Source organism: Myodes glareolus, chromosome 12 (genome assembly GCF_982192425.1).
Source record: "Myodes glareolus chromosome 12, mMyoGla1.1, whole genome shotgun sequence".
NCBI classification, from domain to species: Eukaryota; Metazoa; Chordata; class Mammalia; order Rodentia; family Cricetidae; genus Myodes; species Myodes glareolus.
This window is the reverse complement of record NC_142037.1, coordinates 65,299,777-65,323,424: the sequence shown is the minus strand read 5'-3', so window position 1 is coordinate 65,323,424 and position 23,648 is coordinate 65,299,777. Positions and strand designations below refer to the sequence as shown.

The 23,648-nt window shown below is 37.0% G+C and overlaps 1 long non-coding RNA gene across 1 annotated transcript; it reads right to left on the bottom strand.

Moving 5' to 3' along the window:
* Positions 1 to 1,881: 1,881 nt before the first annotated feature.
* LOC146892172 (uncharacterized) lies at positions 1,882 to 22,547 on the bottom strand. Its single transcript, XR_015004659.2, has 3 exons — positions 22,364 to 22,547; positions 3,815 to 3,936; positions 1,882 to 3,477 (listed from the first exon to the last, which is right to left on the bottom strand). It is a non-coding gene; the product is annotated as an uncharacterized LOC146892172 (long non-coding RNA).
* Positions 22,548 to 23,648: the final 1,101 nt, after the last annotated feature.

Here is a 23,648-nt window from a genome sequence, read left to right as displayed (position 1 = left end):
GTTTTAAAATATTTTTATTTGATAAATGTTAAGGGGAAGCAAACTAAAGATTTTTCCCCCCCTCACAACTACAGCAGGTAGTGCCAAATTTTTGGTAAGCCTATGTTAAAATGGCTATTAGAAATCAAAGATACTGTTGTTCAGATTGGGAAATTGTAGGCGTGATAGAGAAAAGAAAATAGCATCTCATCTGAACAATGTTTTCAGTTTATTATTTTCCCCCCATTCTGCTTAATTTTCTTTTTGCTACTGAATCTTAATGTAGCATCAATTCTTTTCTTCAAATACCACTCTACTGTTTTGCTGGCTGCATAATAATGTTATATACTATCCTTTGTTTAATTAAGAAATGATAAAAGTATCCCTGAAAACTCAATATTTTGCATAGGAAATATAGGCTCTTCTGTTGCTTTAACTGAGCATGATATTCTTTCCATGGCCCCATGTTGCAAACTGGAATAAGCATTTGTTTTATCTATGGAAAGGAGGAAGAAATTCTAGGTTATTTGTATGGAGACAATGGCCTTTTCAACTTGATTCCTCTTGTCAGAATTACAGCGTGATCACAGTGTATGTCAGATTTCCCATCTGAACTGGACGGGAAGGACACAGAAGCGTCGAAAGATCAAAAAGCAACTTGACACATCTGTCCTCATGAAGTGTCAAGTTAGGATGTCACTAAAAAAGCATGTTGTTTACTTCAACAAAACAATCAAGTAAAGGGCAGAAAGGACAAAGGGAATGGAAAACACATCCTAACAAATGCTCTTCCTTCAAATGCTCTTCCCTAAATTTCTAGAAAGAAGAGCTTTGTTTCTTAGTGAAAAGATTTCACCAAACTTTCTATTCCCACTCCTGTGGTAGGAGGCTGCTCATTTGTTCCCTGCCACTTAGACCCAAAATAATCACACAATAACTATATTATTTAAATCACTGCTTGGCCTATTAGCTCAAGATTCTTATTGGCTATCTCTTACATTTTAATTTAACCCATTTCTATTCATTTATATTTTACCATGAGGCTTGTGGCCTAAAGGCAATGTTCCAGTTGGCAGCCTGTGGCTTTTCCTTCTGGCAGCTACATGGTGTCTCTAAATTCTGCCTTCCTTCTCCCAGCATTCAGTTTAGTTTTCTCAGCTTAGCTCTTCTCTTTTGCCCTATCACAAGCCAAGACAGTTTCCTTATGAACCAGTGGTATTCACAGCATATAGAGGGCAATCTTACATCACACTCCTACCTTATTATTCTTCATAATGTAGTCTGAGATGATGTTTACTCAACTGTTTGCAACACTGATGTTTTCTTTCACTAGAGTGGAACATCATGAATGAAAGAGAGATCGTTGTTCTTTTTCTGTTTGCTACTCTGAATCTTGTACCCAGTGTCTGAGCCCACATAAGTGGGTCCATTTAACCTCAACTAGAGGTCAGAGAGTTCGGGCCTATTCTTGTTCCTTCAAGGCTATTGATAAGCTTGACTTAAGGTGTGACTACTAAGAAGATATCCTGGCCTAGGGTGTGGTTACTTGGTGTTTGGGGTGTTAAGATGACCCACAGAGGAGCAAATATTCCATCTTGACCAAAGGTTGGAGAGTTCAGGTGTATTCCTGCTCCTTTATGGAGATGACAAGAAATTTGACCCAGGGAAGTGAATGCCTACAAGATGCTTGACCTAAGATGTGGTTGCTGCATGTCCTATCTAAACAACAGAATACTTAACTCAGGATATATGAAGAAGGATGCGTAAAAGAAATCCCATACTAACTCGGAATTGAGAATAATAAAGGGTTATTTAAGGGTAGATTCACAAATCAATATCCTCTGCTGGAACAGAGAAGAACAATTAAATTCTGCAGCTGGAAAAGAGGTCAGATGTGCCTTTTACATAGACATAAGTAGGGTAAGAGACCACGCTCAAGTGGGCGGATAACTTAAAGGCTACTGGCTATAGGAATTCTTACAGCAAGTATAGTTATAGTTGATGCTTCATATATTGAAGAGGTAATTGTCTTGTTTTTTCTTTGTATCATGTCAAAGTATTTTTTTTTGCCCCCCTTTTGGATTAGGGCATATAAGCATATGAAAAACAAGCGCGGGTGAATTTAGTATTCACTGGATTGCCCTCCCCATTCTATTCTGTGTCTCTGCCTTTTTCTTTCATATCTTGTCTTGTCTTGTTCTGTCTGCCTGTGGTTTCTAGTCCACACACTCCTACCCTACAATGTGGAAACCCATGGAGGCTGGAACCTGACAGCCCAAGTCATTAACCGCTCTTAATAAATTTGGCTGAATGGACAATAGATATCAAAGAACCAATAATTTTCTCATCCTCTTGAGAAGAGACAATCTCTGAGTCCTTTGTTATTAAAATGTTTTCTTGTAATCAGGACAAATGTCCAAGCAATAGATAAGAATTAAAATAATAACCTGTACTTTAGTCTATTCAGAAAATGAGCGTGGAAGACAATGGATTTCAGTATTGACTACCTCTAGAGACTTCTTATTTTTAGCAAACCATTCTGTTTTCTTCTTGATTTTTAGATCTTGTTTTTATAATAAACTTAATTTCTGTTTCTACTTTCTACTTTTTCTTGGGGAAATGGCACTCACATAGATGGACCTCAAGAACACCTGGTGGCATTCTATGGTAAATGGAACTTTGGCCCACAGAAATAATCTTTTATAGATGTTACAATCTTTTGGAAAATAAATGCCATAGAAACTAAATTGATTACTTGAAGGGAACAAAAAATCAATACATAACTGCTTAATGTCTCTAACACTTTGAATTATAGGATTTTTTTGTTGAAACACAACTAAGTTATACTGTACAATTCAATCACAAACTAAATAATTCAGGGTTGTTTTGTCCTAAAAAATCCATTAAAAAATAACAGTAATGTTCTGTTGCAGATTTAATTTTTAAGACTGATGTGAACTGTCTGTGTGCATAGACATAACAAGAACCAATTAAATTTTCTCCAGATGATACCCCTCATCCTCAGAGATTCCTTGGATAGCACTTGATAATGGTAGCAAAATATAAAAAATGAAAATATGAAATAAAAAACAGCACTCATACAACTTTAAGTTGACTTTTTCTCTATTTCTTAGTGAATAAAGAATGTGCAAATTAAACACAAAACATAACAGTTACTCATCAGTGTAAAACTATGTAAGACAGGTAGGTCAGACTTACTGACTGGAGAATTGTGGGATATACTGCAATAGACCACTTACTTTAAATCAATTGTTCTTCCATCAGATTAGCGTAACTTTATGTAATTTTCACTTATACCAACTAATGACTGATGAGCAGGAAATGATGGCCAGGGGGTAAGGATAAATTTGAAGATGGAATTAATTTAGAATTGGGCTAGGTGAATTTCCTTGTACCATCCAAGCAGACGTTGCCTTCAGTAACTTGTCCAGGCCACCTAGCAACAACTTGCAGTGCTCCAGCGAGGATCCAGATTGCCTGAAATAGAGTGGATGAAATAAACCATCAAAGTCCTCCTCTTGGGGTATCATATAGCCTAGCTAGTGTTTTCTTAGTTGGTCGGAGTTTAGCAGGTGAGAGTTTTAACGCTGTGTTTCCTGCTCTCTCTTCCTTGCCTTGGCAGATTCCAATTAAGGAGACACAGGTCACAACATACTGAAATCTCTTCCTATAATTCTATTAGGGATTATATGGCTCTGGCTCCACAGCTTTGTATTAGCTAAATGAAAATACACACAACCTCTTCTGTATTTTTAAATGGTCATGACTGAGCATATGTGTGTGTGTTTGTGTGTGTGTGTACTTCTGTACCTACCAAGGTGTGTGGCAGATCTCTGGGCTTGGTGGCAAGTGCCTTTACCCACTGGGCCATCTTTCTCACCACACACTGTTGGAAGAGGGCTGCTTGTTGGTTCCCAGCTGCTCAGCAGTTCGTACCTGAAATAATCACACAGAAAGTATATTATTTAGGTCACTGCTTGACCAATTACTTAAGCATATTGCTAGCTAGCTCTTACATCTAGAATCAACCCATTTCCACTATTTTATATTTTACCATGAGGCTTGTGGCCTACTGGCAAGGTTTCAGTGTGTCTGTCTTGGCGGCAGCTCTATGGCTTCTCCCTGACGTTGCATTTTTTCTCCCAGCATTCAGTTTACTTTTTCCTACCTAGTTCTGTTCTACCCTATCAGGCCAAGCCAAGCCAGTTCCTTTAGTAACCAATGATATTAACAGAATACAGAGGGGAATCCCACATCAACACATAGTATTTTTTGTTTTCTTCATGTTTGTGTTATCTAAGGATTATCAATTCAGACTTTATGTCTCAGGGGAAAGAAGTTTGATAGTACCTAAATTTGATTATAGACTTGTGTAGCCTTATACATGATATGATGTTATACATATATTTATAATATATAAAATTGTATGTATTTTTCTGAAAATGTCAAAACAAAGCAAAAGTGTTATTTTACTCCTTATTTGTACTATAATGTCAAGTCTCAGGAAAGGAGAATTCAACAAAGTTTTAAGATTATGTGAACTTACCTTGTTAATATTATCCAACATGGAATTGAAATTGAAAGGACAATTCCTTAATATATGAACACTGTTATTAAACTTCTATAGCCTCTTGTACATGAACTCAACACTGTTTAATCACAGATCCTGATAAATTACGCTTGCAGTATAATTGTGGCACATTTACATGTATTTAATTATTTTGGAAACAAGTTGTTTTTGGTAGCTTTGGAAACAGTCTCTACAAAATAGCAGAAAAGCAGGAGGAACAAAAGTCTATGTAGTTATTATGATAAAATCATTAATTAAAATATGCAACTACCTGCTGGTCTTCTTTAATGGAATCCAGCACAACAGAGAATAAAGACTTTTTTTTAATAAAAATACTTCATTCATAATTCAGTGTTCTCTGTGGAGAGACACAAGGAAATATTTGCCCTCACACAGTTGTGTGTGCAAATGGATGCCTTTTACTGAACCATTGGGTTCAAGTGAAACAATCTATGCTAATATATTGAGCTGGTTAAAGTGAATGCTATTCTTAGCCTACAAGTTAAAAATAAAATACTTCAAAAGGCATAAGGTAGACTGTTTTATCTACTACAAGCTCTTGTGAATATTTTTTATGAGTGAAAATTTTAAATTTGTGGCCCCAGAGGAAATAGTCATGTCCAATGGAGTAACTGCATTACAGAGCACTGCCCTCATGTAAGATGGAGACCTACAGGACTGAGCACACACCAAAGTCAACGCACCTGTGTGCATACTGAAAGATTAAACCCCAGGCTTCTCACTGGGCATGATATATACATTACTGCATTTTATATATATGCATATATAGGTATATGTATATAAGTATGTATGTATGTTTGTGTGTTGACCTACCCTGTAGGTCAAGCTGGTGTTGAACTATGATCCTCTTGCTTCGGTCTCTTGAGTATCTGGGTTTATAGGCCACCCTCACTAGACTGACTTCCTATTGTCCTTCATTCTTTCTCCATGTTAGGGATCAAGTCAACTAGAAACATTCTACCTAGGAGTTCTACTGTTTGATATCCCAGATCCCTCACCAGTATATTTCAAATCTGAAGATAAGGTAGTTACAGCTTTATGAGGAGTAAATTTAGATTCTACCCCATAGGTGACCTTTTCTTATGCTCATTCATTGAAAGGATCATCTAATTTACGCTCCTGGGTTTACTTCTGATTTATGATTTATTACATTTACTGAGTTGTGTGTGATAAGCCATTCATTTTTGCATTCTGGAACAAAAAGAACTTAGCTATGCTCTTTGATCTTTTCCATGTGTTGTTTAATTTGTTTTGCAAATATTTTATTGAGATTATTTGTGTCCATGTTCCTTGGGGGAATTGCATGATTTTCATTTTTGACTGTGTACTTATCTATTTTGCATATCAAAGTAATCTGACTTCAAAAAATGACATAGTTTTCCTTACCTTTTTATGGAATAATTTGAGTAAAATTACAGAGATGAATGTCTGATAAATAATTCAGAGTAGGATAGAATAGGTACAGAGACAGAGCTTTCACTGTCGACCCATCTCTCGAGCCACAAGGTTATCTTTTTAGCGTATTCTTGCGGGAAAGGTTTGGTTAGAATGCAACAGGAAGTTTGCTTTCTACCTGTCTCCCCTGCTTGATCTCTGGATAGGGATGCCCATTAAACAGTTTCTGCTGTTAATGATGTGTCTTTTCAACACTCAGCATAGTGCACCAGCTTAGCTCTGTGCTGGCTTCACCAGCTTGCCGTTTTAGTGGACTAAATGGATATCCACGTACTTCAGTGACCAACTGGGTTATGGTTGTATCCACTCCTCTTTACCATTGCAACTCAGGATTTCTCCTGTTACCAGACTACTTCTTCTCTCCCAAGCTTTGTTCTGATACAGTCTGTATCTCTTAGCTTTTGTTTAACAGTGAGCTGTGGTCAGCTCGCCTCCCATCCCATTTCCATGGTGGTTTTAGGCCAGTTGCTTGCTGGCTGAATGGAGCTAGGGCTTTGGGTTGGAGATGAGATAGTGAATCTTGTACTCTCCTCAGCAGAGAGGTTTATTTGTAGAGTTCTTCTCAGGATCAGCTCTGTGCTTTGCCTCAGCCTGTGAGGTAGATCATAGCAATCACTCCCTTCTGTGGCATCTGGTTTGTACACAGTGCGACAATGTTCTATTGCATTGCCTACATTTCTTGACACTGTGACCTAATATCTGACAGCTTGCTCATCTTATAATCCATCAAGAGTCAGAGAGAAGGAGGGAGACAGACAGACAGATACACACATAGATAAAGACAGAGAGACAGATATACACACACAAAGAGAAAATAAGGCTAATCTTTGGCTTATATTGTCCTTTCCCCATCTTTTATTCAGTCTGAGATCCCACGCAATGTTGAGGCACACATACAGGGCAAATCTCCTGCTCAATTATCCTCTTTGGAAACAAGTTTACAGAATCAGGAAGACAAGGGTGCGTTTCACTAACACCCCCAACATTCCTTAATCTTATAAGCTTAACAGTCAAAAGTCAGCATCATACACAGCTGAAATATTGGTTTTGCTTCTGGAGGCTTCCATTCTCCTTTATTTGCAGCTTCACAACTTGGACCTCTCATTTCCTCCCCACTTTATTCACCTCTCACTGCTTTTGCAAATCGAATGGATTTGCAGTATCTCTGGGTTCCACTTAGTTCCTCACCATCTATTGTTTGTTGGTGCAACATAGTTTTCACTTCTCTTTGTTATTAGATACCGTGATTCCTTTCAGAGACTCCAGACTGTACAGCTTATGTTTGTTTCATCCTTCCACCTGAGTCTGAAGCATTCCAGTCTGCACATAAATGAAACAACACATGTGGCTGCCTTTTTCTCATTTACATCATTGCCTTCTGGGTTCTCTCATTCTGTTACAGTTGGCAAGGGTTCCTTCATTTTTAAGCTTTTCAGGTCATGTGTTGGCACATCGTCTCTTGCTGTGTACTCCTTGCTCTTGTGGTTAGGTCCTTAAAACTTCTTTTTGACCAGCATAGACTATTTCCTTCTTTAGTCTTAACTGTTCTCAACTCTGAATATCATTAGCTACCTTTTGAAGTGAAATTCAAGAAGTCATGCATTCTACTTTCTCATAATTCTGATCAGTTAATGGACACAAGACCTACTTCCTAGTGATGATAAGTGAGACAAAAAAGAGCAGATTAGAAACAAGCCTGTTAATTATATTGCAGAACACTCTGTGTAACTGCTCATTCAGGTCTTCAGCTTTTCTGTTTCTTTTATGTATGTAATTATTTCCTGATGAGTAATAATGGTTTATATCATGTTTTAAAATGTGAATACATTGTGACATTGCCAAATCAAACCATTTAACCTGTAAATTATCTCATACACTATATGTTTACTGAAAGTCCTTCAATTCCAGTCTCCTGGCAATTTTCAAGTATATAATACATTAGTATTAACTATAGTCATCATTGTATAAAATGGACCCCTTGAGCTTATCCTTTTGTTGAAATGTATTCATTGTATACCTCTTGGAACACCCTTTCGCTGCCTATCAACCGCTAATAAGCCCTAGTGTATACTAAGCTTCTATCTTTTTAAATATGCTACCTTCTATGTGAAAGTGAGATTGTGTAGTATTTGCCTTTCTCTGTTGTCACTTAGTACGATGTCCCTCTGGTTCATCCATATTGTTGCAAATGACAGGGCTTCCCTTTTACTTTCAGTTACAGCCTTTAGTCATTCCTCTGAACTTTGTATGTTGTGAGTTCTAAGAAACCAAGAGCAACTATCTCTAGCACACAGCATTTCACAGCAGATACAGTGCCTAGTGCCAAGTAGACTTTCAAACTTGCACTGAATATATGAATAAACATTACAGGCATTACTGTACCCTCATTGCTGTGCACATAATTTAACATACTGTAGATGTTTAATAAATATTGAATGAATAAATATGAAAAGGTTGACAATGGAATGCAGACTTATAATATTGGGAATTATATCATAGTCTTGAGCCAAGTAAACTAGTAAGATTCACCTATGCATATTTTGACTTTGTTTGTTTTTATTGCAGTGCTGTGAACTGAATTTAAGTCCTACTGTATGCTAGGTAAATGCTCCCCACTGAACTGTATCCCCAGCCCCAGGCGGGCATGTTGAGCGAACAGATGAACCTCTGTCTAATCACAGCACTGATAACAATTAAATCTATCAAGAAGACAGCTACGATAATTAATGTGTTCCTTCTGGCTCTAGTTGACCCTGTTAAGTTCCTATCGGTATATCTGCTCTTTGCAGTGGCAATGGCCCTGGGCTTATATAACATTTTACTTTGAGATGGTGACTGAACGAATGTAGCACAACAGAGCTTACAAGTGGTCAATTGGCCGAGTTAGCTGAACGCTCCAAACAATGAACATGGCACTCTGCACAGAGCATCTCATCCAGCTTTTAGAGAAGGAAGAGAAAGGGCTGTTATTTTAAGTAATCATACAATATATTAGGGAGAATATGCTTTGTTATGAAACAAATTTATGACCTAGAAAATTTACATTTTGTTCATTAGTCATTTAATTAACTATAAATCATTTTATAACATGGTTATCTCAGAAAATTAATAAATATTAAAAATACTTTTTAAACAATACATGCTATGTTCTTTACATATTTCCAAGGTAGCAATATAATAGTAATTGTTTATTTATATATATGTGAGATACGCATATAATACAATTTTCTAAGCTGGTAAAACTCCTTTTGCCAAGACTGACAACATAAGATAAACCTAGAACCCAAATGATAGGAGAGACAACCTATTCCTGCAAATTGCTTTTTAGCACCATACATATGTTGTAGTACAAATGTCCTACATCTATGTACAAAATATCTCACTATTTCTTTCTCTCTCCCTCCATCTCTTACATTCACATAGATGTAATACAGTTTGTAAGACAAATAATGTAGGCACTGCAGAGATGGCTCGGTGGTTAATAGAACTGGTTCCTCTTCCAGAGGACCTGGGTTCAGTTCCCAGCACCCACATGGCAGCTCACAACTGTTCTCTTCATCAGTACATCTCTTCTGTCGTACATCCAATGCGTGAGTGTTGTAGTTCAGATCTGCAATGCTTCTCAAAGACCTGAGTGCTCATGACTTAGACCCAAGCCCGCAGCATAATTAGAGGGTAGAATCTTTAAGGTTAAGAGCTGGGGCTGTAGATCAACAACTTGTCTAGCATGCATGAGGCCCTGGCTCCAATCTCTAGTACTGAAATACGAAGGTGGTGCCCACTCTGAGGCCTTTAGGTCACTCTGGTAACCCCTTTGGAGGAGGTAGTGGGAACCAAGCACCTTCGTCTCTTCTTTTTCATTTCCCTATCATGATGGGAACAATTTTTCTCTACCACATACCTAGCGTTCTGGCCTACCCTCATCATAGGCCCAAAGGCCGTAGAGCTAATAGATTATAGTTTCTGATTTCTACACTGGCAATCAGTATAAACCTTTTGTCTTTACCAGCACACTATCTCAGGTGTTGACACACTGGGCCACCATGTTTTTACTCAATACAACTTTTCTGCACCCTTCTCTCTATGGCACTATTTCAAATCATGTGTTCACGCTGTAGACCTAGCAGGAGTTATAGGCATATCATTAGATTATTTTCTTTTAGATCACATAAGAAAATGGCAAGGAGATCCATATCTCTTCCCTCATCTATATTTACCACTCTTGGATTCCTTTGGTCTTATTGATGTGTTTGAAAAATGTTTATCACCCAGCTCAAAAAACTTTCTTCTTAAATCCTGCATATTTTGTTACTGTTAAAATGACTATTTTATCTCATTTTTAAAAAAGATTATTTTACCGTATAAAAAGGAAGCAAATATGAAATTCTTACAATTACCTTAAAATTGAAACAAAGCCTCGGGTTACTGTTAGAATTTAAGATAAAATATTACTTACTGAGTCATAGAAATCAAAAAAAAAAACCCCGCAGATAGTTGAGAAGACTGTGCTGATGGGGATGGAGATGGCAGACTTGCCAGTCTGCAGGGTTTTTTTTTTATCTCAGTATTTTCTATCTATTTCATTTAATCATATTAAATGATGCAGAACTGAAAAGGTGGTTGAATTTTGAAACTGGTTTTATTTGTTCCTCATACTACTGTCTGGTTTAGGCTTTCAAGAGTCAGCTGAACTGGGAAATAAGTGAATGAATCTTACTTTGCCACAAAATGACCAGCTTTGAGGGTGGTGTGCTGTTCTCCTTTGCCTGGCAATCAGCAGCTCTTCCTGTGGGCAGTTAGCACATCTTACGTCTTAGGAATAAGCAGAAGTTAGGATAGACCAAAAGACTGGACCTAAATAAAGGGCAGAAAAAGAGACATAATTCTAGAACAAGACCAAAGACCCCTCATTTCCAAACTCAAGGTCTGGAGTCTGATAAAGATGGGAGGAAAACAGCAGGGCTTTGACTGTGTTATCGTACAGCTCTTACCCAGTGTTTCCTCTTTCCTTTCCTTCCTCCCTCTCCTCCTCCCTCCCTCCTTCCCTTCATGATGTCCTGAAGCCCAGGTTAGTTTCAAATTCTTGATGTAGCTGAAGGTATCCTTGAACTCATGGTCCTCCTTGTATCTACCTCCCATGTCTGGCATCACAGGTATGCACCACCAGGCCTGCTGCTGCCCAGTGTCTCCAAGAAGAAAACTCTTACTTTCATTTGACTGAATTTGTACATGACAAGCCGTTTTCTTTCTGTACTCAGGACTACTTAGTTCCCTCTGGTATAACAGTTTAACTACAGGGTTTCTGCTGTGGGTTACTATGCATTTATCTTCTGGGAAGTCTGTGTAGCTCTTGAATGCCTCCCATTAATTGAGAGTGTTTGGGACATTGCTCTTCTAAAACCACTTCTCCCTTTCCCTTCTCATACTCCTTTAAAACAATTCTGTGTTGTTGCCCTCACTTATTTTCTGCATTTCAATCAGATGTTTCTTTTTCTTGTGCTTTTCCTGTCTTCAGATGATACGGTCCCTACTAATCATCTTAGAACTCACTGATTTTTTTTTAATGTTGCTGTTGTTCAGCCAGTTCTTATTCACTTTGGAGCCCCCACCAGTGAATTTCAATTTATTTCCTGAATTGCTCAAGTTGCCAGTTTTTACTTGCTTTAGTTTTAATCATCTCTGCTTATTGCTGTTCTCTGTTTGATGATATTGTCTGCATGATTGTATCGCCGTTGTATCGTTTTCTACTTCTCCAAGCATTAGCTTCTTGGTTTCAACTGCAATTGATTTGAAGGATTTGCTAAATATATCAACGGGGCCCTTAGGCAGAGCCTTTTCTGTTTTCTGCTTTTGTTCCATGTGAATCAGTCACAGTTGCTTTCTGTTTTGAATGTATTTTAAATACAGTTGTTAAATACTAGTCATTCAGATATTGTACCGGTTCTGAAGCACCATCTCACATGTTTCTCCAGAGTCCATGCTTTTGTTGTTTGTTTGTTTACGTGTTTAGTGGTTTGGAAGCCATTTGAATGAGGTCTAGTTACCCAGGAGTGTGAACTCCTCCTTGAGAGCAGACATGGGCCTATGAATAGTAATCATGGGATAGCAAGGATTTAGAGGGACTTCTTTATCTTTCTTTTTTCCTGACCTCTCGGTAAATTGTCTACCTTTGTTATCACATCCAGCTATTAGTTTCGAACAATGCCTAGTGATCGTTCTATTCTTTTTGACAGAGCCGTTGGGCATACACTGCTCCACAGTTTGATCTCATTAAATTTGGGCCTCTTTGTGGGGATAGCCTTTGAGGTTCATACTTGAAAACTTATTATAATCCCAAGAGAACTCTTAGCTATTTCTGTCTGTGATTCTTGCTGTTAAATTGAAAACTTTTTTACAGTTTAGCTCTCACTTTCTTAGAACTCCTGGCCTCCTTTTAATTGCTTACCACGGATATCCCTTACCCCTGAGGCATTCTCTACTTGGAACTTTCTTACTTTCTGTTTCACATAAAACCAGAACCCTTTAAAGTAGCCTGGAGTGTTCTCTTCTGACAGCCAGTCTTTCCTTTTCAATAACCCCCTACATCTGAGACATGGAGATGGTGGCAAGAACCCTAGGCCACTTGTTCTGGACACCATGACTCTCAAGGATTAAGAGCAGGAATGGTTGGGGACCTTTATTACTCTCCCTTAGTGAAAATTCTGCTCTCTGAGGGTATAGGAGTAAGGATAAATTCTTGACCTAAGATCCTGTATAGAGTTGCTCCTCTAGGGACTGGAAAGAATAGACTCTAGGCCACTCAACTGTTTTGCCCAGACTAGACCATGTGTATTTTGGTTGGGAAGGGTAGGTGGAATGAAAAATACCAATTCCAAGAAAGTATAATACTGTTCTAGGAGCAGAAGCTGGACCATAGAAAGGATACCTCTGTTCTTGGATGCATGTGCTCTGAAATCAACATCTAGTATGTTGAAAGAGAGTGGCATGGGACAAAGCCATGGGTACCCTACTGTATACTCTCAATTCTTATATGAATAAAGATTTCTCTATTTGCAAATGATTTATAATAACTTCATATGGACAATTAAATTAATTAACTAATCTTCATAGTATTCACTAGAATGTTTGATCCCTGGGAAAAGGTCCACCGACCCTTTAGACTGCTTTTCTGGAATCCACTCTTCAATAATTACATTGAATATTTTAACTTTTTATGAACAGCAATATATTTAGTGGAGCATAATGTGATTTTTAGATGTTTGTAATGCAGCTTCATATAATAAGTCTAATTAGTAAATCTATCTTACCCTCCTACTATTTGTTGATAAAAATTTATTATTTTTAGTAAGAAAATATGTAATTTCTTGTGTATTTTGTCATGTTCTATTGATGGCTGAAGCTCTCCTCTCTTCTAATTGAGCCCTTTGATCAACCTCTTCTCTTTTTCTATCTACTATCTTTCTTTTGACCATAATAAACATCAGTGTTTATTCTCTAATGTTATGAATTCAACTGCTTTATCTTATACATCTAAGTGATATCTGGATGGATTTGTTTTTCTATGCCATTTATTTAATGTAATATATTGTTTTTCTAGGTTTATATATGTTGTCACAAGCAATTGAACTTCTCTCACCTTAAAATGTAAAGATTCCCTTTGTGAATATATGCTACATTTTCTCCATATGTCCATCCATCCATCTATCCATCCACCCATCCATCCATCCCTCCAGCGACAGTCAACTTGGTTGTCCCCAAAGCTTAGCTACTATGAATGAACTAAAATGAAGAGCCTGCATATACCAAAGTTAGTTGCACACATGCTGTGTGCTGTATGGGAGCCCTTTCTATGGATGAAATAGAAAGCCACTTATGAAAAGATGTACTTACTGAAGCTGAATGGCTAAGCTAAAGTGTGCCTTTTAAGTATAATTAGCACAGGAACCGTGTTTAATTTCCAGTCATCCATATCACACACATTTTTATCTGTTCTGGTATAAACACCATACCGATGTTGCTCTGATTTGTTTTACTGTGAATTAAGTTTATTACTGTTCAGTGAGTATATAAAAAATGTGCGTTTTCAGTGTTGGTGACAGGAAAATGTCGGTGACTTTATTTTTACAGATTATTTACCTTCTTTCTCACTAATTTTTCTAAATGATCACAACACTACCTATTTCATGGAAAGTGAGTGGCAGGATCTGTTTGTTTGAACACAGAAAACACAGAGCAAGGGTGAGAAACACAAGCCATCCCCTTACATGTAGTCTACAGCAGCACGCCGCCCGCCCCATTCCTTCACTCTCACCTTCCAGTCTACTTTCCATCATGCCTCATTTCCTTCTTGTCCTACCTCATCCTTACCCGGGACCATTACCGCAGATCGTGCTGATCTATGACTGTTGCCAAGTCGCTGCCTTCTTCTCCTGAGAGAAATTAGCAATCCAAGTGACTGATGCTGCTGACATCGGCTATGGAGGGAGAAAGGACTGAAGGATATGTCATTAATTTTCTTCCTGGACAACTAGTGGGGCTCCAGAACAACATGTGGGCTCAGGCAAAGTTCTGAGAAGGCGGAATCTGGAATATAATATTCGTAAGTGGATTACTCCTCAGGTATATGTGGCGTTATGCACCGTAAACTAATTCAGAGGTAATGCTCAATGTAAAAGTTTGGGAGTTACTTTTATTTGACCTTAATTCAGATTTGTTGAAGTATAATTTGATTCTTATAAACTTTTTCTTTTTCTTTAAATGTACTGTGAACACACAAATACATGTGTACTAGTGTGCATAAACATATGCACTTATGTCCAAGAGTACATTTTAAGATAGCATCTTTTTATGCATCCCAGGATGGTCAGAATTCTTTTTTCCCCTATTGGCTTTTTATTTCATTTATTTATTTTGTAAATTGTTTTTATCAAATTATATCTTTTTCTGCTCCCCTTCTTTCCTCTCCCCTTCCCTCCTACCCTTTTCCATTGTCCCCATGCTCCCAATTTACTCAAGAAATCTTGTCTTTTTCTGCTTCCCATGTATATTAGATCCATGCATGTCTCTCTTAGGGTCCTCTTTGTTGTCTAGGTTCTCTGGGATTGTGAATTGTGGTCTGGAATCCTTAAACTTTCTGGAAAGTCTTCTGGATTTTTGGATTATATGTGTGAACCACTATTTCTGCCTCTACCATTTGCTTTTTAATAAACCTAACAAAAGTATGTAATTAATGTGACCACCATGACATATGACACTCTAAATCCAATTCTAAAGGCATACTTCAGGGTTTCCCTAGATGTTTCTAGATGCAATCAGCCTGGTATACAAATAAATAACCACAAATAATAAATAAGAACATTATACTTGTAGAATGAACAACATAGTGTGCTATACTTCTCTAAAGTGATTTGGCTTTCAGGAATGAAATAGAAAATCCCCACAACTTGGCTGAGCTTCATGACATACAAAGACACTGAAAGATGCACAATTACTGTTTTAACTATTACTCAAACATTGCATGAATTTTATTGCTAGTCATATATTATAAATGTTCAGTCAGTACTAAATTAAACATCACAAATAACAGATCTGTAAGCCAATTAGAAACAGTTTCTACCTACAGCTCTAGTGTTTTCATATGCTGGCTCTTAAACCTGGGGTTGTTGATGACAGCGATGAATCACAACAGGAATCATGTTATTGATTTCAGTGAGTTCTTTAAGTTGATCTAGATGGCTTCGAGTGAAGCAAGAAAATTAAAACATCTGACTCCAAAGAACTAAAAGAAGACTCATTCTTTTCTATTAAAAATGCCCTAAAACCTAAAATCGTTTTATACTTGAAAAATATTTTCAAAATATCTACTACATTGACTGATATAGACCAAAATAACTAAGATGTTAAATATTAAAGAACGGCTATCATAAGATTTTTTTTTTTGAGACAGGGTTTCTCTGTAGTTTTTGGTGCCTGTCCTGAAACTAGCTCTTGTAGACCAGGCTGGCCTCGAACTCACAGGGATTCGCCTGCCTCTGCCTCCCGAGTGCTGGGATTAAAGGCGTGCGCCACCACTGCCCGGCTTATCATAAGATTTTTAAAATAGGCAGCAGTAATGAAAGCCCTGCTATGTTAATAGAAAAGTCAGGCATGTCTATGTAGTCCAATAGCTAAATACATGTATGTGTACATATTATCTACACGTCTGCACATCAATAGTTTTCTTTACTGCAAGTATGAAGTGTATGATGCAGAAAGAAGAACAACATAGCCTTCTTTCTCGTCCTCAAGAAAACAGCCATCATCCTTGCTGTGTTTGCTCCTCTTGGACCCTTATCCTGCTGACCTGCCTTTGGTCATGGAAGTTATGGGTGATCAGTGAAGATAATATTAGATCGAAGGCTGCACAGTGAAGGTGTGCTATGTTCTGATTATCCTTGGAGACAATTACCATTCCTTATCCAGAATGAGGAAGCAATGCACAGCTTTTATCAGCTTTGGACACATCAGAATTGGACATAAAAGCAGATGCTCAGAGGCAAAGGATAGGGGCATTCATTCAGTGAAAAGTTTCTGAAGCTCCACGAGGACCGTACTAGTTCCCTGAATACAAAGACTCTCTGGAAGAAGAAAGGGATGGAAGAAACCTTGAGAAGGAAAAGAGCGTGTGGGAGAAAGATTCAGCTTTGACCTGGCTCAATACTACCTGAGAGAAATTAACAGTTTAAATCATCCTTCGAGTCCTGTTCTAAGAGGAAAAAAACACTTGGCAATGAAATGAAATTAGGCTAAACAAATAAAAGTTTTGTGAACTTTGGTGTTATCACATGATATATATATATATATATATATATATATATATATATATATATATTCTGACATATATATATATATATATGTATATGTCAGAACAAGAAACTTATTTTTTGTGATGTTCCTCAAAGTGGATGCATGATACCAACATAAATCCTGTTCTTTACATCTTATCACAATATTATCAGATTTTGAATTAAGAGGTTCTCTGATGTGTAACCCTATTAAAATGTATATTGTGTCTTCTGTGCAGAATTGGTTGACTAGTAAAGTATATCTTTTATGAGAAAACCATCATGTGCTAATGAGAACATTCTGAAAGCACACACACAAGAAGGTTTCTTATGACTTTAAGTTATGTAATGAACCCGAGATAATCTAATTGTCTGGGTCTGCATCAGTGAAAAATAAAACATTCTCATGTTTTGAAAAGTATTCTTGAATGGGGGTGTTGTCAGCCCATAACAAAACGGTACTGTGTACTCTTGGTTGAGAAGGGCTTCTTGTTCCCACAGATGCTACAATTCGTACCACGTGGCTTTTGAAAGTGGCTCTGTATCAAGAACGTCTGTGCCTTGGGACTGGATTTGCCATCTCGTATTCAGGCTTTTCTCCATACCCATTCCAATACAAGTTTCAATATTTAAACAGAAGTTAGAAACTATATTGGCAAGACAACCCAAATATACTATTTGTGAAAGTAAGAAGTATTAGGAAGGATGTTTTAACTTTTGACAGTCATTGCCTGTAGAAATGATTCTGAAAATGTTGCTTTGGGGCCAATTTTACCTGATAATGTGCTATTAAAATCATATATTTTAGATCCACAACTGATGTCTACAGATGCAGAAAGTCAAGAGAGTAAGCTTCTCTTTTGGAAAGCCTTCTACAAAGGTTAGAGAGATGACTTGGTTTTCCTCACAAGCATGAAGATCTGAGTGTGGATTCCCAGCATCCACATAAAGAAACAGAACAAAGATATGTGCCTGCAATCCCAGTACTAAAGAGGGTAAGACAGAGGAATCCCCTGTTGTTTGCTTGCTGGCTAATCTGAATGACTCTTCAGGCTCCAGGTTCAATGAGGGACCTTGTGTCAAAAATGGAGTTGGAGAAGAGTAGAGGATAATCAGCTATTAATAAATGAATAAATAAATAAATAAGAAATCAAATGACAGCAAATTCTGGCTAGGTTGTGGCAAAAGAGAAACAGTTATTCACTATTGGAGAGAGGACAGAATGGGTCAAATACTACGGCAATCAGTGTGAACGTTTCTTAACAAGCTATAAATAAAACCACCACATGGCTGCTCTATACTACACCTGGGAATATAAATAAGTAAATGGATAAATGGACACTATCCCACTACAGAGATATTTATTTATTCATGTTCATTGCTGCTCTGTTCACAATATCTCAAAAACGAAATGATCCTACATGTCTACAAAGAGATATATACAGACAAAATTCAATTCATCTGTGAAGAAAAATTGAATCATGATCATTTCAAGTTAATGGACGGAACTGGCAGAATAGTATGCCAGGTGAGGTAACCCTGGCCCAGAGGGACAACAAACAATAGACAATCATAGTTTAAGCTGGGACTCTTGAGTATCCTAACCCTTTCTGGTGAACTACTGGCATTATGATAGATTATAAGACAGAGGCATTCATTGCTTTCAGGTTGTATATCAAACAGTGGACCCACTGGCCTCCAACAGATAGGTCCAGCCTGTGACCACATAGACAGCACTGCTGAAATTAGTGTGCTATACAGTGCAACCAAAGGCGTAAGTGAGGGATGAGTTGCAAGGACCGGAGGAAGGTAGAAGAGAGAGGGAGGAGAGAATAAACATGGTACACTAAATGCAGGAATGAAAACATCATAGAAGAAATTTAAGTAACAGAAAGTGAAGGTGGAGAGTAGTTGAATTACCTTGGTCAACCTCCAACCTCCACGTGATTAATGTTCATTCGCTCTGCACCCCCAGGTACAGGAAGAAACGTGTACAAAAGTACATTATACAACACAAGCTTTCTAGACGATTTTAATGCATACTAATACTTCGGAACCATTTTGCTTTTGAATATTACTATAAGGTTACTTGTTCTGGAGCCCCTTAGAAATAAAAGACAACTGTGTACTGGGATGTATATGATAGAATGCATTATGTACTATTACTTCATTAACATGCAATAGAAAGGCTTAATTATAATTTTATCAAAATGGTATTCATAGTTATGGATTCATCTCAACCACTGCCTTGAAAGGAAGTATGTGATATACTGAGAGATTAAAGAAATAATTGTATATGTACAGTGTTCAGAGACGTGCTTACAGCTGCCTGTCCCTGGAATGAAGTTAACTATGGTAGCTTTTGAGGGGTGTCTGTTCTGTGAGGGCAGTGCAGCAGCCAGTTTTATATAGACTACCTCGTGTAAGTATCTAGTCTTCACGGTGAATGTAAAGTAATTTTCTGAGTGTCACCAAATTAGCTGGGGATATGTCAACAGAACGGCATCTGCTGTGATACTGCAGCCATACCTGGGCTCATTTGCATAAGTACCACTGAAGCTAGGTGAGTGCAGTGGAATCTTATTCTAAAATAGAAGTCTCTAGCAATATCCAGATACAGAATTTTTCAAGCTGATGATGTAATACACTTTGAGAAAAGCCATCATGGGCAGCATTTATACTTATGGTGTGCTTAAATATTTCTTCTAATATCTCTTCTATCATTAATATTAAATCTTCATAATGTAAGCACTTTAGTGCTTTTGTCTTTCTCATGGTTCTGTTATACATCAATTTACTCAAAGAACAGTCTTAATAACGACACATAGACAAGAACATACAGTTACAATGACATTTTAGTCAGTAATTTCCTGAATCAAAACTTTATTACATTACAGAAAAGATCCTATCTGTGAAAACTGGCTTTTCTATATTATAGCTATTTCTAACATTCTTTTGGAAAGAAATGTTGTAACTTTGAGAACATTTCTGCTTTCATTCTATGCTGCACTAATTGGTAATTCAGAGCTGTCTGAAGACAGACCAATATCAATGAAACGGAATCCAATCCCCCATAACAATTAAGGGTAACTGGAAATAGCTTAGGGGTTGAGGTAACAGGGAGAAACAGAAATTTAGGAGGCTGGTGGTCAATAACAAGCTATAAGTTTTTTGTTTATGTATTCAGTGTTCAAGGGAGCACTGCTACCATTTCATCAAATCTATACATCATGTCAGACTTCTGTGTTATATAAGACTTTGCTTATGTCCCCAGATTACACTAAATCTGGATCCAGAGATCTTCTCTACAAAGCTTAAACAGGTAAATCTGAATGCTATAGAATCAGATGAATGTCACAAAAAAAAATGTATTGAAGTTCTATGCTCCAATGACTCAGAATGTAACTTTACACAAAAGGTTATTGCAAAGTTAATATGTAATGTCTCTCTGAAGTGGTAAGGGCCACTGTAACAACTGACCAGCCTCCTAATATGAAGATGGAGATACGGAAGGAAGAGAAATATTAGAAGATGTATGGGTAGGACCATTGTGTGGACATGGTCGTGAATTCTCTGTTTACAAGACAAGGAATGCCTGATGCTACTGCAAGCTAAAAGGACAAGGGAAAGTGCTTTGTCACTGGAAGAGAACTAGACTTCTAGGCTGCAGAATAATGGAATAATAAAGCTATGGTCATTTAATACTTGAAGTGTGTCACTCTTTGTTATAGCAGCCCTGATAAACTCATACAATATGTTAATGGGGATAATGGAAAAATGCGGTAGTCTCTGGTTCCGAAAACATTCCCAAAGCATTAATTCAACAGTACTAGGAAAACTGGTGCCAATTTCACCACGAGAGAGGCTAAGAGATGACAGACTTTATGTTGCTGAAACCCAGACACTGGAAATGCAAGTCCCATCTGTGGGAGGGATAAGGAAAGCAGCAACTGAAGGCTCTATGGGAGATACACAGAGAGAATCAAGCAAGATGAATCATACCGACAAAAATAATCAGCTTAGCCACGGGGGCTAAGGAGACGAGGAACTTCGGGAGTTTTTCTAGTCCTCGGAACAGGAGAACAGTCATTTATGTTACTCCCCTAAGAAACTGAAAGTAGGGTGTAAATGGGACAACTGAAGTACCATAGATAGAGAGATGACTTTTGCTTTTGTTTTTAGGCAGGAACTCATACAGCTCAGGTTGGTCTCAAACTCTCTATGTAGCTGAGGATGACCTTGAACTTCTGAAGTACTGGGATGGTGGATGAGTACCACTATGCTGTTTTTGGTATTTCAAGTGTTTAATCATTGCATTCCTTCTCTATAGAGAGGGCAAGGTGGGAACGAGGGAAATCATGGAACAGTCAATGTATCTTCCCAACAGTGTGATTTGGCAGGACTTAGGAAAGATGAAGTTAAGTCGGAAAAACTTGGTTCCATCTAAATTTTTTGACTTAGAAGACAATTTTAGGGAGACTAGAACTAAGATAGCTGGCTTTGTTGGAAGGACAGTAACGCTTGGCTACAGGCAGGGAGTGTCATTTAGTTCATTTTACAGGGATACATCACTAGCATGTGCATGACTGGCTTCATTATTCAACACCGAACACAAAACAAAAAAGCTTTGGAATTGTAGAATCATTAACCCCTAATCTGGAATAAATGCAGTACCATTGAAAGCTAATTATGCATGTGAAAATCATTCTGGCGATTTATTTAAATGTTTAATTTTTCAAAATTGTCAATATTTTCTAAATCATTTTGTTGTTTACATTTAAACTATACCTTATAGGTTTGTAAAAATCCACTTAGTATTTAATTATTCTCTTACAATATACTATTTAGGGAAGTAATCTTTATTTTTAAATTATATTTTAAATTAACCGTACTTCTGAGCTATTTTTCTAATCCAAACACAATAATTTTAATAGGGAATATAAAATAAATGAGCCCAAGTTCTCCTTATTATTACTGACAGAGTCACAAGCTAAACTAGCGCATTAAGGGCAATGCGTCACGTTAAATTGTTCCAACTGTAATTGAACATTTTTTTAATTCTTGATAAATATATCTCTGTCTAACAGAATACATATATTATTGTATAACAAATACATTATAATATCAATTTTTGTCTGTTTGTGAGAAAATAATGTAATTTAATAGGTTTTTGATGGACAGCATTGTGAAATAATCATAGAGTTGATTAAGTCTGTAAAATTGTATAGGTGAATATTTATTTTCCATTACTTAAAAGAATCTCACATTGGAAGTCCAAGATACCCTATTTCCCTGAATAGTCTTAGATATGTCAGGCCAAATGATATGTTAGTAAATGAAAATTAAAAGTTTGTAAGTATTCATGAAAACTCCAAATTTTAAATAATGACATGCATACACAGTTAAACACCCACCCCCCCCACACAGCCACACACACACACACACACATACACACACACACACACACACACACACACACAAATAAAACACATACCTTAAATTGTTGCAACGAAGAGTAACGTTGCTGTGTGTTTTGATTGTTATATTGCAGGTCCCAAAATGAGATTAATTTTAATTAGGAAATGCAGTATTAAAGAAACTCCTGAGATTTTTAAAGAATTTGAGCACATGAAAAATATTGTTTTGATAGTATATTTTTTCTACGGAAAACAGTTACATTCCTAACTCTTTTAATTCACAATGTCCCATTTAAGCAGTGAATTTTTTTTTCTTTTAAGAATTTAGGTCAAGGGCTATTTTGAAAATCAAATAAGGACATTAATTCCCTTGCAGATTTATAGCTAGTTGTGCAGTGAACTGGTTTTTGTAAATGTTGACTAGATGGCATACATCACATCAACTTGGATATTTTAACACCAGTGCTTCTTCTAATTGCTCATTATGAATATTTCAAAAGAGTAGAATCACTACACACCTGATTTGATGTTCCTTTTTGGTGAATTTCCTTTTAGCTATAAATAATTTATATTGAAAAGAAAATTCATTAATAAGTCAGAAATGCAAACCACAATTTCCACCCTAAAGAGTTTAGTGTATTGAAAAGCTGAGTTTAATACAAAACAACTGAAAATTTGGATAAGAATGTATCATATTGAAAGAACCATTCCAAGAAAAATAAAATATGATGGTACATGCCATATATTCAAAAACAATGCTTACAAAGAGACCAACGGCGTGGGACAACAAGGTAGAAAAGCTTCAAAACTTCGTATTCGAAAGCATAGATAAGGTCTGAGGTCAAACTATGTTCTCAGGCAACAGGTTTATGAAATTATGTTATAAATAAAGTACACGAGTCTCTAAAAAAATAAAATGTAATTTTGCCATTGGATTTAAAAAGATCTGACTGTTTATCAACATATTTCTTATAAAGTTAAGGACTCCCTATCATTAATAGTCAAATTCTATTTTGTCAAATCTTACCACAGATATATATTTTTTCTAAAGATAACCTCTCATCATCAAACAGGTTACCTTGTTGCTTAAAAGTAGATATACTTTAGTCAATATCTTCATTTGTATTGCTTTCCTGATGAACTGGCTGGAGTGGTGAAGTAGCTATAGATGTAGATTGATCACAGCTGCTCTACAGTGCTTTCTGGGTGCCAGATCCTTTGAAGTTATTTTCTCGTGTGGCAGTTCACCTTCACAGCAACCCACAAGATGGGTGTGAATATTATCCTCCTTAACACACAGGTATTAGGTAACTAACCCCTGAGGTTACAGACCTGTGAAATAACAGACTCTTAGCCCAGACT